General features: G+C 36.4%; 1 protein-coding gene across 4 annotated transcripts in view; it reads right to left on the bottom strand.

Moving 5' to 3' along the window:
- nlgn3a (neuroligin 3a) overlaps positions 1-12898 on the bottom strand; it is a 292883-nt gene extending 279985 nt beyond the window's left edge. For 3 of the 4 annotated variants that reach the window (XM_059977043.1, XM_059977044.1, XM_059977045.1), the window contains exon 1: positions 12508-12646. The gene's annotated coding sequence lies outside the window, so the exon portion shown is untranslated. Of the gene's footprint in view, positions 1-12507 lie in introns of all 4 variants that reach the window. The other variant, XM_059977047.1, reaches the window with a different exon arrangement.
- Positions 12899-13103: the final 205 nt, after the last annotated feature.

Genomic DNA, 13103 nt, shown 5'->3' with positions numbered 1-13103 from the left:
GTGGATTTTATATTACTTAGTTGTTATTCTTTATTCACTCACTTACTCCTTTTTCCCCACCAAAATGAGAATATATATATGTGTGCATATATGTGTATATATGTAATGTGTGTGTGTGTATGTATATGTATGTATATATATTTTGTTTGTGTGTGTGTATCTATATGTATATATAGGAGGAGTACACAGGGAAACCTTTTCTGTGTAATGGATTTGTTCACTGACTTTTATGCATACTGCAATGGGGGCCCTCAACTCACAAGTAGGAGGTAGACATTTCCTCTAGCTCAATGCAGGGTCATCTACTAGAGACCTCAGCCTTGGAATCACACGTTTGTTGCCATTTTTGTTATTATTTGCGTTCCTTGGTTTTTATTTGTTCAGGGAGTAGATCGATTAAGTTTTATTCTAATTTCAATGATACATTGACAGATAAATTCAGATGGCTAAGGACAAGGTTAAATTCATTTCTTTTAATGTCAATGGGCTATTAAACCCAATCAAACGTAAGAGAATTTTATCCAAATTGAAAAAAGAACAAGCCCATGTAGTATATTTACAGGAAACTCATTTAAGTGATAATGAGCATAAAAAACTAAAGAGAATGGGCTTCACTAATCTGTTTTTCTCCTCATATAAATCAGGACATAGGAGAGGAGTTGTTATTCTTCTCTCAAGTAAGCTAAATTTTGAAAAAGTATTCGAAATGGGAGATAAAGAAAGCAGATATATTCTGCTAAGGGGGAATATAGATGGAAATTCAGTAACTCTATTGAATATATACGCACCCCCGGGAAGTGATATTGGTTTCTTTCAGAAAATTACTGATATTATGGTAATGGAAACAGAAGGTCTCCTGATATGTGGGGGAAACTTAAATTTACAATTACAACCAAACTTAGACTCTTCCAATAGAAAAACGTATGAAACAAAATCTTTACACAAGAAAGTTAATACACTTTTTGAGGATGTTGGTTTAATTGATATATGGAGGGACCTTTTCCCTGACAGAAGGGATTACACTCATTATTCTGCTCCCCATTCTGTATATACAAGAATAGACTATTTCATAACATTTGGAAAAGACAAAGACAAAATAAACACCTGTGGAATTGGGACAATAGATGTAAATGACCATGCACCTATATATTTATCTGTTGATTTTGACCTACAACCAAAGAATACTATTTGGAAACTAAATTCAGGTCTACTCAATGATCCGTACTTAAAGGAACAAATTAAAAAAGAAATTTGTCTCTACTTAGAATTTAATGATAATGGAAAGGTTTCACCTCCCGTGTTATGGGATACTCTGAAGGCTGTCTTAGGAAGGAAAATTATAGTGATATCTTCATAAAAGAAAAAAATAAGGAATAAAATATTAGAGGAATTACAAAATAGGCTGAAGGAACTACAGAAAAAACACAAATTGAATTTGGCACAGGATACATTAGGGGAAATTAAAAGAATCAGGGATGAAATAAATAATTTGGCTACGCAAGAAATCAGGAAAAACTTAATGTTTCTGAAACAGAGACATTATGAAAGTGGATCGAAATCTATGAAAATACTAGCATGGAAACTGAAAAAAAAGATAGCAGAAAATACAATTCATAGAATTAGGGACCCAAGAACGAAAATGATAAAACATAAGCTAAGTGAAATTCAAGAAGCTTTTGAAGTGTTTTACAAAACTCTATATTCCAAAGTTCCAGGGGGAAGCATAACCCAAATTGACACCTTCTTGAATTCTCTAGTTACCCACTTTAAGCGAAGAACAAAATAGAACAAGGACTGCTGATATAACTGAAGTTGAATTAAAAGCTGCAATTAATAGGCTTAAATTAAGCAAGTCACCAGGATCAGATGGGTATATGGCAGAGTGGTACAAAGAATTTAAAAATGAGTTAATTCCTGTTTTACTCCCCACACTGAACTGGGCTCTAAAAAAGGCACAAATGCCACCCAGTTGGAAGGAAGCGATAATCTCAGCTATACCAAAAGGAGGCAAGGATAAAATGGAATGTGGGTCATTTAGACCAATATCCGTTCTTAATGTAGATTATAGGCTATTTACCTCCATCATGGCCAAACGATTAGAGGAGTTTCTACCCATACTGATACGTAACGATCAGACAGGTTTTATACGACAACGCCAGACACTAGACAATATATGAAGGACACTCCACATTATGGATCATATACAAAAAAATAAAATCGAAGCAATAGTGATAAGCATGGACGCTGAAGAAGCATTTGATTTGGTTAATTGGAATTTTCTTTACAGAGTTTTACATAGACTTGGTTTCCAAGACACAATTATTAAAACTATACAGACATTATATGACAATCCTACTGCTAGGATTAAAATCAATGGATATTTATCAAATAGCCTTACCCTAGAAAGGAGCATGAGACAAGGTTGTGCATGGTCACCACTACTCTTCGCATTATCTCTGGAACCATTAGCTCAATACATCAGACAAAATGAAGATATCAGGGGAATCACTATTAAAACGACAGAGCATAAATTGGCTTGTTATGCGGATGACATCTTGATCTATCTAGGTCAACCAACATACTCTTTGCCTAAATTGATGCAATCCTTTGAACAATATGGTCAATTATCAGGATACAAGATCAACATAGATAAAACCCAATTACTTTCATATTACTATAGCCTACCAAGAGAAATGGAAAGTCGATACCCCTGGGCATGGCACACAGAGTCTTTCAAATATTTGGGCATCATTATGCCAAAAGATTTGGCAAAATTATCAGAATGTAATTATCAGCATTTATATAAAAAAATTAAGGAAGATGTGGCAAGATGGAACCTGATTCCTTTTCTCAGTCTCAGTTCAAGGATTGAGTCTATTAAAATGAATATACTGCCCAGACTGTTACATCTCTTCCAGACCCTACCAATAGAGATGAATCAAAATCAATTCAATGAATGGAACAAGATGCTATCAAGGTATATATGGCAGGGTAAAAGGCCTAGAGTTCATCTCAAAACTTTGCAATTAGCAAAGGAAGAGGGGGGATGAGGCCTACCTTCTCTTAGAGATTATTATTTTGCAGCACAGTTGAGAGCTGTGATATGTTGGTGCAACCCATCATATGACGCTCAATGGAAAAACATTGAGGAGCGGTTACTTCCCATCCCCATACAAGCAATTTTGGCTGATAACAACCTGCAAAGGTACATAAATACTATTGATAACCCATGGGTGAAATTGACTTAAAATATGGAAAACTACTATAAGATAACATAATCTAGAGGGTGATATTGCAATTCTTAAATGGTGTGCATATGACTCTGATTTTACACCAAATAAATGGGATGCTAGATTTATGGACTGGACAGCAAAAGGAATAACAGTTCTTTGCAACATAACGAAAGAAGGAACACTGTTCAGTTTTGAAATGCTTAAAGAGAAACACTTATTAGAAAAACAAGATTTTTATCGGTATTTACAGATGTGACAATATGTTAATAAGACATTTAAAATGTAACCAAGGCAAATACATGCTTGATAGAGCTCTTTAGAAAAGCATATAATTCAGATAACGGTAGTAGAATAATTTCAAGCATATATAAGGGGTTGTCAAATCTTAAAAAACATTCGACTTCATACATTAAAACAAAATGGGAGAAGGAAGGAGGGATAATTATATCTGAGGAAGAATGGACAACAATATGGAGGTATCAATGGAAGTGTACCAGTTCACAGAAATGGAGGGAGTTTGGATGGAAAAACTTGATAAGATATTTCATTACACCCTCTCAGAAATCCCATTATGATAATAACCTCCCTGTTTGCTGGAGAAATTGTGGAATTCAAAATGCAAATCATTATCATATTTTTTGGGACTGCCCTGTTATCAAAAACTATTGGAGGGGGATACACCATTGCCCTACAAGACAACTTTAAATGTGAAATACCCTTAGAGAGTAAGACAATATATTTTGGATATATACCTCAAGAATGGTTGAAAAGAGATAAATATTTAATGAATATACTGGTGGTGGCTGGTAAAAAGACTCTTACTAGGAAATGGTTATCACAGGAGAACCCAACTTTAAATACATGGATGGAAATTACAATGGACATTTACAAAATGGAGAAGATAACAGCATCTGTTAATCATAAGCTGGAACAATTTGATTCATACTGGGAAAAATGGTTTGACTACATAATGCTTCATAGGCCTGATTTTATTCTCACAAATCAATGAATCTGTTGTAAAAAAAAAGATCACTCCCTACTTGTACATAGTTCTTTCCTTTTGCTTGTTTTTTCTTTCCACTCTTTTCTATAAGTGGATACCTCAAATAAATACTTGGTGGAGATTTGTGATATATATATATATATACGTACAATGTCTGAAAAACATCTTATGGAAATGTTTGTTTGATGATGAACTTCAATAAGAAAATAAATTACTAAGAGGGAATTAAATTTAGAAAATGAGAGAGTTTGGAGGGCAGAGAAGTTTCAGGAATTCCTTAGAATATAGTTTAGACAACTGAAGGTGTGGTTGCTAATGCTGGGATGAAGGAAGTGATGAATTGACAAGATCAGCAATAGAAGAACAAATGAGTTTTTCAACAGTTGTAATGTTGGAAAATATTACAAAGCAATAAGCAGCCAGAAAATAAAGGGATTTATATATTTGCATGAGAACTTTTAATTCAAGCTATAGAGCAAAAATTTTGGTTACCATGAGATATTAAACAGGCCCCAGAACATGCCGCAATTAATCTCTGCTAACATTGTCTACATAAGGAAATTGACGGGTTGGGGATATTGGTGATGACACGGTAGATGAAATTAATCAGTCAGCAGAGCTCCTTCATAATTGAGTACAATCATAGAGCAATGAATTTTCAACGTTATATTGGCCAACTAAAGGCTTTAGGCCACATGGTGTTTCTTGCAAACTGTAGTAATTCTAATTCAACCTCTAATTATTACATATGCCTTAGGAATAAAACATTACAAATCATCAACATTATCTTCTTCATTATTACAAACTTAATTAATCGTTCTCGTTATAAAATTTGCTATTACTAGTCTCTTATTACAACAAACTTTTTTATCAGTCCTTATTACAAACAAATGTTATTAGAAACCCCTTCTATAATATCTCTTGTCCCAATCCTCTATGTACAATAGGTTTCCCTTAGCTCTAGCTTATAAATAACCATATTCAGACAAGGAGCTTGGATGAGAAATATATCAATTCTTGCCATGAGTTTCTTTAAGGTTTCCCTATATACAATGACTTTACAAGAAAACTGTCAAATAGACCACAAGCTGTGCAACAAATTACAAATCAGATGAATTTAAATATCCATACTATCTGGCATTCAATTATATAAGACCGAGCTACTATGAATACAAGGGTGGAGGGGGTGCATAAAAATTATTGCAGACAGAAGAAACTGCTTGTATTGGGATTATATTCCAAATACTAGGGATATATGGGAGGAATATAAGTACCAGGAGGAATTGGGAATACTGCAGCATTGTTGGTTTTATGTCAATGTTGACAAAGCATTAAGTAACGATAATCTGGAAGAAAATTAGCAGTCACTTGAACAAGCATACAAAGATAATTGTTGATCTGTACAGATTAGGTAAAGGAAATTTGTATTTAATGAACATGATTGAAGTTTTTGATGAGGTAACACAGAAGGGATGAGACTAATGCAGTTGATGTTGTGTGCATAGCTGTTCAATAAAGATACACAAAAAAATAAAACAAGTGTGATAAAAGGGGTTGTAGCAAAAATGGTTAAGGAATGGAAATTGTTTCTCCAGTTGAAGAGATTTTTAGACTGGCATTCCCCAAGATTCAGTATCAAGACCACTATTGTTTTTGCATTACACTAATGACATACTGGACTATACATGGAGTAATTTAAAAATCTGTAGTCAACAAGTTACTGACTTCAAGATGACACTGACAGGCTAACAGAATGATAAACTCATGGCAGATGAAATTCAATGCAGAAAAATATGAAGTGATAAATTCTAGTAGGGAGAATGGGGAAAACCTGTTCACAGTGTAATTAAACCAGACTGGTGGGAGAAACAATCAATACTATGAGACTTAGGAGGTTCTTGCACATACCATATTAAGAATATACTCCAAATTCATAAGGCACAGGGAAATTTCTAAACAGTAGAATTTTAAAGAAAAGGATTTTGGAAGAAAGAAAGCTGAGAATGTTAGTTGTACAAATCTTTAAATGTAATTAGATAGATTGACAGGCCTTATGGCATCCTGGTCTTAATAAAGAGAGACATTGTTTTGAAACTTGTCTTTAGTTAATATCATTAATTGTACAATATGGAAACTTAGTGGTACACTTCTAAAATTTAGTTCTGTTAAATTCATGAAACCAAATTTCAAAAGCGGGGTACAATATATAACTGATAACCTATCCATATCAGTGAGTTTTTTTTTGCTCAAGTACAAAAGCTTTGAAATTATATTAGATCTATATAATGCATTTGTTCAGCCCAATTGGAATGTCTGATAGAATTCAAAACCATGCCTTTGGAAGAATCAGAATGTTATGGAGAAAGCACAGAATTTACCAGAATTTTTTGAGGGAGAGGGGTTATGGTTGTGTGGACAGTCTGGAGAACCATGGATAGTTTTCATCAGAGCAGAGGTGGTTGATAGGAAATTTGACAGAGATGTTTAAATCAAGGGTATTCAAACATACTGACAATTGGAGGGATGTGCAATAATGTTCAGAAGTTCATGAGCTGCTGGTACATGTTGTTTTGATACTCCATCATATAAAATTTATCAAAACATTTAAAAAAATTGCTATGTTAACCATATAACCATACAACAATTACAACACTGAAACAGGCCATCTTAATCCTTCTAGTCCGTGCCGAATGCTTACTCTCACCTAATCCCACTGACCCGCACTCAGCCCATAACTCTCCATTCCTTTCCTGTCCATATACCTATCCAATTTTGCTTTAAGTGACAATACCGAACCTGCCTCTACCACTTCTACTGGAAACTCATTCCACACAGCTACCACTCTCTGAGTAAAGAAATTTCCCCTCATGTTACCTTTAAACTTTTGCCCCCTAAGTCTCAACTCATGTCTTCTTGTTTGAATCTCCCCTACTCTCAATGGAAAAAGCCTATCAACATCAACTCTATCTATCCCCCTCATAATTTTAAATACCTCTATCAAGTCCCCCCTCAACCTTCTACACTCCAAAGAATAAAGACCTAACTTGTTCAATCCTTCCCTGTAACTTAGGTGCTGAAACCCAGGTAACATTCTAGTAAATCTAATTAATTATCTCTGTATCCAATTCTCTGGATCTGCTGTATCTAATTATTGCTAAAGTCAAAGGCTTGTAAGTCTCTTGGTCAAAGCTTTTTGGAGGTTGGAACTTGTTTTATTAGTAGTGATTTTTTTATGTTAGCTGGATCTAAGATTGCAGCTTATTATGCAAAACACTTTGTAACAAGTTACCCATCAGAATATGAATATTTAGGGAGATCAATATTTCATGAAATAACAAAAATAACCTCAGTTGTTTCATGAGCTCCATTAATTAACACAGAAATCAGTGTCTGTCAGCTGATTATGCATGATTTTCATACGGTTGTCTTAATTTTTCTTAATTCTTATCTGAAGGATGTACAGTTGAAAGCTTATTGTGATTCATTTGTAGCAAAGCTTCAAGTTGCTCACTTTGTAGTGAGTGAACGATGCACTGCACTTAAGACGAAGTGACTTGGTACCTTTAACAGTGAACACAAATTCTCCTTCCCATTTAGGCTTAAAACCTCTGTCTGAAAACTTTATGTTTCTTACAATTCTATGATGTCATTTTCATGAGCAGAATTAATGTGGGACTACTAACACTTACATCTTATGAATAGTAAGCATAGACTGCAACCCATAAGCAGCAGAAAAATGACAAACGTTTCATCACAATGGCTCAACACAATCCATGTGCCAGTACTGCCTACCTATAGCCACTTTAAGGCATAATGTAAGCTGCTACAAGCATTGTATATTTTCTGGGGTAGCAAGGTTAGAGAGACCGATACACAGGACAACATAGCCATCTTACCCTTCCCCCACCCAGATATATATTTAATGAAATTACATCCAAGAGAGAGTTTAAAAGTCACATCTCAATCTGATAAAAATCATGAAGGGTTTAGTTTAAATGTTTCCATTGTCTAAAGGGCACAGATTTGAGATGGTTGACAAGGGAACCAAAGGCAACATGAGGGAAAATGACCTAAAGTAATTGGCTAGCAGGGTTTGAAATGTACTGCTTGATAGGGTGATGTCTACAGGTTCTTGGCATTCAAAAAGGAATTGGCTAAGCACTTGAAACAAGTGAAATGCTGTGACTACTCAGAATGCCATGTGGTAAACTCGATGGATATATGCTCTTTGTTGATTTACACCCTAGTGGAGAATGCTGTGAATATAAAAAACAAATGGAAGCAAAGCAAATTTCAAAGGCATGAAAACATTTAAAAAGCTATGGGTAGGGTCTTTTGACACCAAATAATGGAGGAAAGGAGATTACTATTTCATCTCCCATACAAGCCTTTATGGTAAAGACTTGCCTTCTCTCCAGTTCGATGGGTTTTGGGCATAAGATGAAGCCAATATGGTCAGCAGAAGGAGTAGGGGGTTCTAGGGAACAAAATTAGGTTGTTTAGCTTGGAAACTGCTACACTCCTTGCAGCATTTTAGCTGGTCTTCGGTTTGTTCCCAACCCAGGAGTTTCAAGTTCTCAATACCATCTGAATTCAAAGACCATGGATAGCGATAGGAACCGTTATTTTTAAATTTCATTCAAATAAGGTTTATTCCATCTCCTTATAAACAAAATCCGATTCTTTTGATGATTATCAACAATACTTTGGTATGTTGTCTGATGTCTGCTAATATGATGAGCCTGATTAAATAAATGTGAAAAATAAACTGAACTTTTCAGACTATACCTGAAGATATATTTAATTAAAAACTGGATTATTCTACACTTTAAATTCATATGCAGCACAGCTTCTATTTCTTACAGCAAAAATTTCTGCCAAATATTTCTAACGGTTTCCTTGACAGAGGTATGAAAACAGCTGCCAACCAGGGATCACAGATTTAGTGATCTGAATATTGGGCATCTTCAGCAATTTATAAAATTCTTTTTTGTTTGGACCAGTTCTCTTAAGTTTACTGAAAGTTTGAATTCTTACTGATATATGCACCCATACAATGTTGGCACACTGCTACCTCGTCCAGAAGATAACTTTTTATATATGAATAAAGACAATATGTTTTAGTGGGCTATTTGGCAACGAGGAATTTCACAGCTGAATTCAACCTAATATCTATCATATACATGCCCCTGCCAGCAGAGGTCACTGAATGGCAATGTCCATCATAAATGCTGATTGATTTTACCCTGCCCTACCCAATGATACCAAGGCCAAATCCCATATTCTTATTGCATCCTGCCTGGATTGCAATAAATCTACACAGACAAGAAGTTGAACCTTGAACTTTGTCTCTTATGTGATTTAAAGTATCAGCATGCTTAATTTTCAAATATATATATGCGATTTTTGAAAGTCAAGTGGTAATTAACATCTATGGCCACCTATTCTAGAAGGAAGACCTGTAATTTTGATCTTGTCACCTTGTCACTTGCACAAACCCAGTTTGGAGATATTTGTCAGCGAGTGGAATGTGGTGTAGCTGAGACTTTGTCTTTTCTGTTTGACTCCAGCAGACTGAAATTCACATAACAGCGGCTGTCACTCATACAGCCACTTCCATCAGTGTACACAATTTTCTATGCAGTACTTATATTAATATTTCAGCGAAAAAGCTGCAGACTGAATCTGCTGACAACTGAATGACATTTGTTGACTAAAGACTTATTCAATTAGCAGAAGCAATTGGATTTTGGGATATCTCAGGCTCTCCTCTCAAAAATGAACTGCACAGAAGTCATTCTGATGTAAATATTAACAGTATGTATAGGAAAGAGGCAGATCATTAAGCCTTAAACTTACTCTACCATTCAATTAAATTGTAGCAAATTTGTACCTCAGATCTGTTCACTCATCTTTGATCCATATCCCTTTTTACCCGCACATACAAAAAGCCAATCTTAATCTTATAATATTCAATTAACTGAGCATCCATAGAATTATGAGAGTGAATCCTGGATTTCCTTTGCCCTCTTTGTGTAATCCTGATTTTACTCTAAATGAGTAGCTTTGATTTTAAAGTGTTGCATGTTTGTTCCAGGATACCCACCAGAGGGAAATGCATTTCTCTACCCCCCCCCCCTATTAAATTCTCTTAAATAGCTTGATTTTATCACTTCTTTCACTGCAATGTTTTAGTAAAATCATATTCACTGGGAATAAAACATAAAACACAGGAAAATTCCAGCAGGTTGAGTTACAAATGTGGAGGCAAAGGAATGGTTCATGTTTCAGATTTAGACCCTGCAACAGGAACCACTATTCTTCACTAACAATAAAATAGAATTCAGAATCAAAACCAATTAAATACAATTAAAACTAGGTAGGCAGATCCTCACATGTACTCTACCTTGTATCCTACACAGCACTTACACAAAAATGTAAAATACAAGTCTTATGTATATTTGCATATAGAAACACGTACATACAGACTGACACTTATAAACCACTAATGCAAACATTTCTGTGCAATTTTGATAACTAGATAATAAAATAGAATGAAAAATAACTTCTTTTCAATGAAGTTTAAAAGATGCGAAATGAACTTTTCACCCATGTCATGAATGGACTGGGATTGAACAATTTATGAATTATTAGCATTTTCCATTATCAGAGTAAAAGAATACAAACTTAAGATTAAACAGTAGGCAAAGACATTATAAATAATACAATTCAGAATCTGATGGAGAAAGGTCACTGAGCGTAGTGTGTCCAGTGAGCGTAATGCTTCATTTCATAATAAGATCTGGAGGAAGAAAACAGACTTTTTTCTACAAAAATGTCCCTTTTCAAATTCTCACAATGCTCAGCAATGTAGAAACCACCACATGACGGACATTTAGGTGCCACATGAAGGAAGCCAGTCTTTTGTTTAATGGAAAGTATGAAGCTGTTTTCAGAGGGAACTGATGCTCCTTTTTTAAAAAAAATACATTTCTGTTCTCATCCTCTGATATGCAGCAGAAAGCCCTCCAGTTCTGAAAGGGTTAGTGATTTTGCTGCTCAGATGCAGTGCCTGGATGTTTGGTGGTTTCTGTTGAATGGGATCTGTTTAAAGCAGCAGGGATTCCAGTTAGAGCCAGCCTACGAGACCCGAATATGAATAGGAGAGAACGGTTCACAAATACCACCCTAAACACTTCCAAGAAGAGGGAGAAATTCGCACATCGTGCAAGGTTTTGAAGTGGTGGTGATGAGGGTGTAGAGATGAGGAAGGTTGTGGGGTGGGGGACGTTGCTGAGGGGAGTCTACTGGAGACTAACTAACTGAATGCACTATAATCAACAAATCTTCAACATTCAATATCATTCAGATTATTAGACGAGCAAAGCTAAAATCAGAAGAGAGTTTAAGCCTATCAAATTCACACCCAACTCAAGCAGAAATAACACACAAACAAGGTAAGCAACAAACTAAAGAGCTCTGTCTACCTGCAAGCAGAGCTATATATTCAAACAGTATTATAATTATTGATCTCAAAGTTTTGTCTATTAAATAAAATAAATCATTAATGCTATCAATAAATGCTCTTCTGCTTTCAACTTACACACACACACACTTGGCTGGACTCAATCTCCATGACAACTAGTGATCCTCTCTCTCTCTCCCTCTCCCTCTCTGTATCTCTCTCCCTTTCTCCCTCTCCCTCTCTTTCCATCTCTCTCTGTTTCTCTCACTCACTCTTTCTCTCTATGATGATCACTTATGAAGATACATTCAAACAAATGATGTAAAACAATTTTGAGAACTGCAAAAAAGATTATATAAGAGCAAACAGGAAACTCGGAGTAACACAGAAAGATCCCAATTAAGCCTAAGGAAATTCTAAATATATTTCCATCAACACCGAAGCAGACTTGGTACTAATTCCTTCAAAAAAATACAGCATCCGAAGAATACAAAGATCATCAACCATCTGTGTTTCTTCCCTCGAAACCTAAACAAATTTCTCGCAGATAACATTCGATTTTCGGTTGAATAACGAGTAATGTTGTGATTAGTTTTGTACGTACAAGGGGTACATTAATGCTGAAAGAAAAGGTAGCAGACAACTGCAGAGGGGAGAAGATACTCGGGGACAGGGAGGACGGAAGGGTTGAGCTAAATCACAGAGAGACAGCAGAACTAATACGATGGAGCTCTTGAGTGTGTGCAGGATGGTCCTCTCACCGCTCGCATCACCTAAGCTTGCCGATCCACCTCGAGCACTCTTACCTGGGGCTGGGAGGGTCTCATCACTGGCCTGGGGCTGAGCAGCTTCCCCACTGCTCCCGGTCCGTGTCCATATCCCGGGGCTGATGGTGCGCTTCCTGCGCTCCGATGTGAATGTCGAGCCGGTTCGACCGCTGCCTCTCCCTTCGCCGCTGCTCCGTTCCCTGCAAGGGTGGGGGAAGAGAGCGGTGGGGGAAGGGGGAGTGTGTGTGTGTGTGTGTGTGTGTGTATGTGTGTGTGTGTGTGTGTGTGTGTGTGTGTGTGTGTGTGTGTGTGTATGTGTGTGTGTATGTGTGTGTGTGTGTGTGTGTGTGCGCGCGTGTGCGTGTGTGTGTGTGTGTGTGTGTGTGTGTGTGTGTGTGTGCGTGTGTGTGTGTGTGTATGTGTGTTGGGGGGGTGGGGGGGTTTACACAGGAGCGTGCCGCGTACTCGAGCAATGCGCGTCCACGACCATAGGCGACGTGACCTGAATTATGTCAGGCTGGAAGGAGTTGTGAGAGACGCAGGATAGTGAGGGAGATCTATCCATCTACTGCCTGCCCATCACTCAGCCTCAACGCAAAACTCCAAACAATGCTCGATATTTCGTATTCAAACGG

This window comes from Hypanus sabinus, chromosome 8 (assembly GCF_030144855.1).
Source record: "Hypanus sabinus isolate sHypSab1 chromosome 8, sHypSab1.hap1, whole genome shotgun sequence".
NCBI lineage: Eukaryota > Metazoa > Chordata > Chondrichthyes > Myliobatiformes > Dasyatidae > Hypanus > Hypanus sabinus.
This window is presented reverse-complemented; position numbering and strand designations above follow the sequence as displayed.